This window comes from Lissotriton helveticus, chromosome 2_1 (assembly GCF_964261635.1).
Source record: "Lissotriton helveticus chromosome 2_1, aLisHel1.1, whole genome shotgun sequence".
NCBI lineage: Eukaryota > Metazoa > Chordata > Amphibia > Caudata > Salamandridae > Lissotriton > Lissotriton helveticus.
Genome location: NC_136059.1, coordinates 51,566,915 through 51,575,284, shown reverse-complemented (window position 1 = coordinate 51,575,284; position 8,370 = coordinate 51,566,915).

The window sequence follows — 8,370 nt, the reverse complement described above, 5'->3', positions numbered from 1 at the left end:
GTCCATCCTGGCAGTGGCAGCTTTTATGTCCCTGTGCTTTTGGCTGTGGATTTGTGTTTCTGCTGACTTGTGATTTGTTATTTTGGTCATTCCCTCGGTTGGGGCCCTGCTTCTCTGGGTACACACTGGCTGTGCCATTTCTCTTTTGGGTTTCTGGTCTGTTGGAGGTAAAATCGGTGTTATGGGGTTACCAGTTAGAAAATAGAGCATTCATGCTGAGCCTTTCACGTGCACACAAAGAGAAGAGAGGAACCAGATTTTAAAGTGAAAGAGACAGTCAATCACGAGATGAAAATATGGTTCTGTGATTTCATTACATGCCGCAGTAAAGAGAAACTGTATGAACATATATATATATTTGCCATCTGTGTCCACTGGTGGACTCGGAGCGGAGGAGGTCCAAGCGGTAAGTCGTGAGGGGGTGACACCATGAGTTACCCGCAGGGAACCATTGTTGTAAAGAATCGCCGCCATTCGGACCCTTTGCTGCCTCTGAGGCCATTTGCTGCTGCTGTTCTGGTGCCTTTTCCCTCCCGCCTCCCGCCGCCGACCCGTGTCCCACCTCGGGGTCTGGCTGCCGAGCGGAGCGCGGTGGAGGTCGAAAGGACTACATAACCCAGCGTCCTTAGCGGCGCTAAGCGCGTCAAACGCGCGCCTGGAGGCGCTCAAGTACAGAGTCACCCCGGTCGAGGGGGGGAACCATTGTTGTAAAGAATCGCCGCCATTCGGACCCTTTGCTGCCTCTGAGGCCATTTGCTGCTGCTGTTCTGGTGCCTTTTCCCTCCCGCCTCCCGCCGCCGACCCCTGTCCCACCTCGGGGTCTGGCTGCCGAGCGGAGCGCGGTGGAGGTCGAAAGGACTACATAACCCAGCGTCCTTAGCGGCGCTAAGCGCGTCAAACGCGCGCCTGGAGGCGCTCAAGTACAGAGTCACCAACGTCTCGCGGGACGCGAGCGGGACGCCGGGCGAAGCCCGGGCCAAGGGCGGGCCCGTTTCAGCCCGTTCCAGACAGATCCAGGCTGGGCTGGGCCACCCCCCTGTCATCCTATCCCTGGGGTCACACCCCTATAAGGTACTGTTTACCATCTACCAACATCGGGCATTTGATTGATTATTTGGGAGTTTCATATTGTAATAATCATGACAAGGGGTTCAAGAAGTAAAACAGCCTCTAAAGCTGCCTCATTTACCGGCCCTATTGATTTATTCATCTCAAAAACCACTGAGGCCATTAACCAGAATATCGTTGTTTTAGAACGACGGGTCTCACAGGACCTTGCGATTGCTCGGAGATCCTCTCTGGGACCCATAGCGACTGCCTTAACACCTCTGCCATCACTTACTCCGATACCTATTTTAATACAATCGGGTACCACAGCGCAAGTACATACCATCCCTAGCGCTGTGGATTTGTCAGCTACCAATTTGTCTTCGGAAATGGATCTAACGGATAACCTTGAGACAACTCCTGATCTGGAACATATTCTATCTGAAAATCTGTCACAGGATCTAGCCCAGGTCAACAAGTTAAGAGGGGCCAGAGAAGGCGCTGTTCCAAAACAGCCAGATGATCACATGAAGGGGAGTTCTACATCAAATCCCAATGTTATTACACCTAACGTCCCACCTTCTAAAACTGACCTCCCAAGTAATAACTTTGTCGCGTTGGTTCCATCTATCCCACAAGGTTCAAAGCTGGTTAATGTAAATATTTTGGAAGGTGAATCCAGCCGGCCAGATAGTGACCTATCACAACAACTTCTTGCCAGCTTTAGGGATCTATTAAAACATCATCTTCAACCGTTAGAGAAGAGCATCATGGCAATAGAAAAGCAACTTGCCATTCTCCTTTCTAAAGTAACCAACCAGTCCGGGGTGTGTACTATTAAAGCGGGAGGGGCACCATCTGCAATCAGTCTGGGGTCCACTCCGGTAATTTCATCTAGTTCACTGGCTACAACTAAAGCACATGCGAAAAATAATCAGCTTCCAATCACCACCTTAGTCTTTGCCCCAAATAAGAGTGCACCTTCTAATTCTAATGTTACACCTATATCGCATTCTACATCACAGCCCCCCATAACTAGTTTACAAAATCCTATTCAACCCTCCCCTGCAGCTATAACACCAGCTGCCAATGCTTCTCAGTCCCACACAACTAGTTTACAAAATCATATCCAACCATCCCCTGTAGTTATACCATCAGTTACCAATGCCACCACTACACAGGGGTCTTTGCAACCGCATCAAGCCAAATCAATAATCTCACAAAAACCCCATCATACAGACGTCAAGAGGGGGCCCAGGCCCAAACGTCCGGTACATCTTCCTCCGGAGGTCTCTCCTTTTACGGTAATCCTAACGGGAGTCCCGGAACTTCCACCGGGTACCGATGAACCCTCCTGGTCCCTTTTGAATAAAATCCTTCAATGGCTTAGTATTAATAGGCCATTACAGTGGGCCAATACCTGTAGGATTTCTTCTGTACGTAGGGTTTCATGGGTAGGGTCGAGTCCCAAGAGCATTCAGGGGGATTGCGTCATCGTTACATGTGTAGACGCATCCTCGGTGAACCACATCTGTTCTTGGCCAGAACTGGAGAAGAAGGGAGGAATTGATGCCCAGAGGCTCTCGTTTTTCTATCCCCCAATTTTTAATTTTTATGCTCCAACACCAGCTACCAATTGGGTTATTCCTCATGAACAACCGTGGAATTATGGAGGTCCCTGGTTGACACAAAAGAATAGGAACAGGGATTGGCCATCGCGCCCCTGGTTCCCCAACAAAGGCCCTCCTATGGGGAATGGATGGCAAGGCATTCCTACCAGTAACAGGTATGACTGCCTGGAGATGGTTGACTGACATAGTGCCTCTTTTTCTCCCAGTCAGTTTGCCACCGAACAGTCAGGTCTAGCCCATGACTGTCAGTTACCCATAAAGGTTAGAGCTTCACTACCATGTACGCCGGTCTGCATACCTATTGCTGATCTGGCGGTTAGACAATTAATCATGGATAAAGAGAGATGTACTACAGATTCCCCCTCTTCTCATAATTTCATTAGTACTACCTCAATTTCGAACATGTGTAAAGGACCCAATAGCAATGATCCTGATGCTTGTATATCTACCCACGCCCCTAGACTAGGTCTAGCTACCAGCATCCAGGAAGATAGTTCAACCTTATCCTGTGTCACCCAGCCAGAGCCGGCTATCGTTGACACTAGCAAGCCTGTCGGACTCTCCCTTATTTCTTGGAATATTGCTGGCTTTGCAAGTAAAGTAGGTTCACCCTTTTGGACAAGGTTCATTGGAGAAGGATTCGATTTAATCCTCCTCCAGGAAACGTGGTGTCTGGACCACATCAACATCGAAGGGTACATATCCCACTGCCTTAAAGCTATTAAATCTAGCTCAGGTAGGGCCAAGGGGGGCCTCCTGATGCTTCTGTCCAACAAGCTGTGTAATTGCATAGTTAGAAGTAGTACGACAGTTGGGACTCATAGTCAGGTAGTAAGGGTGGAGTGTAGAAAAGGTATTGACCTGGTTGTAGTAAATTTCTACAACAATATCTTTGATACCACTAGAGGAGATATCTTACCACCTCTCGAAAAGGAAATTGCTAGGGCACTGGGCATTTTGAAAAGAAAGGCAGAGGTTATCTGGGTAGGGGATTTTAATTTACAGCCCTGTAATTTGTCCAATGGGAAAACCTGTGGTATTGGAGCAGCTATGCATAACCATTGGGGGGGGCGGGGAGAGAGGGAGGATTTCCTCCACTTCCCACATTGTAATTATGGCGCGATATTAAATAATATGCTAGTTACGCTAGACCTGACCCTGTTAAACTGTAATAAAAACATTCAGGCAGTTACATGTCCTACCTTTACAGGAAGGGATGCGGGGTCATTTATAGATCATATTCTATTGTCTAGTAGTGGAGACTTTACTAATTTATATGTAAATGAAGAAAGTCTCAGTGACCATAACAGCATTTGTGTTACCCTCCTAGGGCATGGTACCCCATCAACGTCAGGAGAAAAGTGCTCTACCGACCTAGTACCCATCAGACCGAATGGTCTAAGGATCAGATGGACTGGAATTAATTCTAAGGCCAAGCAGAAAGAGGTTTTAATTAGTTGTAAAAATCAAATTAGTTCTTGTCTAGAAAAGGAAAGTAACAATGGTTCCCTATTATTACACTTTGTTACCATTAATAATATCATTGAAGGTATTTTTACTAGGGTCCTGACATCCAATAGTGGTCTGAAGCAGGGGTGGTTTGACAAACCCTGTATAATTGCCCTGCGTGAACTTAAGAAGGCTTTAGGCACCAAACCACGTGATAGCGAGGGAATCAGACACCTCAGGTCCAGCTATAAAACAGCAATCAATAACAGAAAAAAGGTTTTACAGATCGAGGCGTGGGATAAGCTAAAAGAAGCAGCCGAGACCAAAAACAGCAAACTATATTGGGAAACAATTAATAGCCCTTTTCTCAATAAGGATGGTGTCCCTGAATTAACATCATATGTTGCATGTAGCGATTGGGTCTCCCACTTTTCTAATATTTTCAACCCAGAAGGGTCACCCCTCGAGTCCCCGTCCCCTGAGACTACCTCTTGGTCATTTCTCCCTTTGGGAATAACACTAGAAGAAGGATATAAAGGACTCTCCAATAGCAAAGGAGGTAAGGCTCCAGGTCCTGACGGGGTCCCGCTGGACCTATATAAAGACGAACCAGATTTGTGGGTCCCCATCCTGGTGAGGATTTTTAATTGCGCGGCAGAAACTAATTTTCCTCCTTCCTGGGGCCAATCTGTCATTATTCCCCTACACAAGAAAGGCAACAAATCAGAGGCCTCCAATTATCGGCCAATTTCTTTGTTGGACGCCTCTGTAAAGGTAATGAGTAGGATACTGCTTAAAAGGCTAGAAATCTGGGCAACTGAATCGAATATTTTAACCAGAGTCCAATACGGTTTCCGGAAAGGCATGGGCACACTGGAACAATGCGTAAATCTGGACCTTTTAATCAACAAATACACTGTGGCCAAAAATGGCAACCTCTTTTTATGTTTTGCTGATTTGAGCAGCGCGTTTGATTTAGTTGATCATGCTATTCTTTGGGAGGTTTTGCTAGAAGCAGGGGCACCGAGGGAAATTGTCCATTTCTTAGCTAGACTTAATGAAAAACTCTCTTGTAAAGTCCGCTATGGCACCCTAGGCGAATGCACCCCCTTTTTTAAAGTTTCACGGGGCATACGCCAGGGATGTGTTTTGGCCCCTCTTTTATTTTCCCTCTTCGTTAATGGCGTTGACCGCACCCTGGTTGACATCCCAGCAGACGCCCCTTCGATTGGAGGAAAACCTGTCCCACTTTTACTTTATGCGGACGACGCTGTTCTTTTATCCCGCACACAGATCGGCCTCCAGCGTTTAATTGATAGTTTTATGCTGTTTATCAAAAACAGGAGGCTCCGCGTGAACAAATCCAAGACGTATGTCATGTCATGCGGCCAGGCAGCAAAACAGACAAAGCACACCTTCTTCCTGGACAAGGATAAACTGACACATGTTAAAACCTTCTGCTATTTGGGAATTACATATAACAATAGTGGGACTTGGATCTCCGAATTTGATTCCATTAGATTAAAAATGCTGCGTTCCACCAGCAGCATTTTTCGTTTTGCCTCTAAACTTGGTTCGAGAAGCATCCCAGACATGATTAATATATATAATGTTTGCTGTGTCTCCTCCGCACTGTACGGGGCAGGTGTATGGGGCCATAGTGAAGGTCCACCCCTACAAAAGGATGAAAACAAGTTTTTAAAGAGGTTGTTATGCGTCCCTCCTTCCGCCTCTGTCCAATTGATTCATGAAGAGGTTGGGGTCGAGTTTATATCTGACTTAGCAGCAGTTCGGCCACTCTTATTGTGGCGTTCTATTTGGGCTAAGCCAGAGACTCGATTCACTCAAGATATTATTCTTGATTGTATAGGTTTGGACCACTCCTCACGGATACAGTGGCTGAGATACATTCATTTCTGGTATCATCTTTTATTTAATATTGATGTGCTTCTTGAGCCTGAAGAGGCAGTCTCTATTCCCAAAAAAGAAATTAAGTCAATTTTCCTAAACTTTAAAAAGGCAGAGCGAGACAAAACAATTGGTAAGCTAGCCACCGTAAAATTTTATAAGGACCTGAATTTAATCCCGGGGCTTCAATCTTACCTTGTGAACGTGACTCGTCCCTCCCATCAATTTGTATTAACTCGTGTCAGATTGGGGATTGTTCACCATCTGGTTGCGTTCCCGAACCAGAAAGGTAGATCAGAGACTCCCTGCCCGTGTGACAATATTTCACGCCAGAGCTGTTGCCATTTTTTACTCTTCTGTAAATTTTTCCATTTTCTTAGGGTAAAATACCTCAAACCCATTTTTATAAAGTATAATACCCGTACAACAAAGACTGCATTGATACTACTAGCCTCATTGGAGAATGAGGATATTTGCTTCTTTTTGGCTACTTATATTTTGAAGTGTACAGCTGCCAGGAAAAGTATTGTACTGTAAAGTCTTTTTTATACCTACCTGTCTGTACCTGAGATATACAGCTGCCAGGAATTGTATCAGTCTGCTTTTACTTTATACATTCCTGTCTGTATACATAAGCTCTCCAAGTCTCATAACAGTTTTTGTAAATATCGAATAATTTTATCCGTTGTTATCCACAGTATGTATTGTATGGTCCCCTTTCTATTTTAAACTATTTTATATGTTAGTCCAAGAGGTCCAGTATCACTTTTACCGGAAAGTACAGCTGCCACGAAACTGTTTATCAAGTTAACTCTTTCGATTTCCTGTCTGTACATTTATGAGTGTTTTATATTTACGTATTAGTTGGTAGTTTTTAAAATACCAATTTTCTAATTGTTGCACACTAGCCTTTTCATATGTTTCCTACTCCTTTTTCTTATCTGTGTCTTCATGTTGTATTAATATTATAATCTTTGTATTTTTATTATGCTTGTATGATTTGCATGTGCAAATCGAATAAAAGCTTATGAACTGAACTGAGTTACCCGCACCGGGTGACACCAACCCTAGTGACGCCACTGAACTTAGGGTCATATGTATAGCCTTAGAGGCGAAGGGCAGTGCAGCAAGGTGACTTGCAGCACTGCCCTGTGTCATTGGGAAAGGGCAGAAATGTGCCGTATTTATACAATACGCCGCCATCCTAGCCTTTTACCTTGCACTGGCACCATTGTGGCATCCTAGCATCAACGCAGGCACCCTTGCACCATGGTTGTAGACACCTTCCTACACAAAAACAATGCCGAGAGGCTTTTTCCTCTTTCTATGGGTGCTGCAGAATGAAGCACACATAGGAAAAATAAGGAGAAATAAAGATATTTATCCTTCTGTCTTTTTGGCGTATTCCCAGCTTTACAAGGTCTTGTAAATAAGGAATGCGTTAAAAATCCATGGGACTTGATAGAGAACACCAATGCTATGCCCAATGAACACCTACCCAGGGCAGAGTAATTCAATCGAGCAATTTGCCCTGCGTTACGTTATTCCACATTTTTGGATCTGCTCAAAGTGGCTTTGCATGGCTTCAAAAATATGACTTAAGGTTTGCAACGCTCTTGGACCGCTTTGCGTGGTGCAAGAGCAGCGCAAACCAGGTTGTAAATATGGCCCTTAGTGTTTAGTGTTAATTTGGTAGCCCTTTCTTAGGCCCTTGGATCCAGGCTGTGGACTTTGCGTTCAATGCCTGGGCAGACCCTGGATCAGCCGTCTGAGTATATATGATGGATGTTTGACTTAACCCCTTGGCCGTGGCGGTAATTCCGCCGTGGCGCTGGGGGGAGGGGGGCTGCGCGGCACGAACATGCTGGTGACGGAACCACTCCGTCACCAGCCACGGGTGGGCTGTGCTAATGACGGAGTGGTTCCATCACGGCCCCACCCGCCTAATAGAACGCGCCGTGCAGGCGCGAAATCAACTCCGCCCAGACGCGGCGGCCGGGCCGTGGCGGGACCACTCTGTCATTAGCACAGCCCACCCGTGGCTGGTGACGGAGTGGTTCCGTCACCAGCATAGAAGGGGTCAATATTCTTTGTCACTCTGGTAAACAAATGATCCTTGACTGTGACTACTTATGTTTTGATGATTTCACTGTATACAGCCATGGACTCTTGTTTGTTTGTGAAAATAAATAAAGATATACATTTAAAAAAATAGAAATAGATGTATCTTTAACTCCTAATAGTGTTTCAAAGCCTGTTTTTTTCCCTAAAGAGTGAGACCTCTTTTTTGACATCTTTGATGACAAACTTAATTCCTCAGATGAGGAATCTTTTC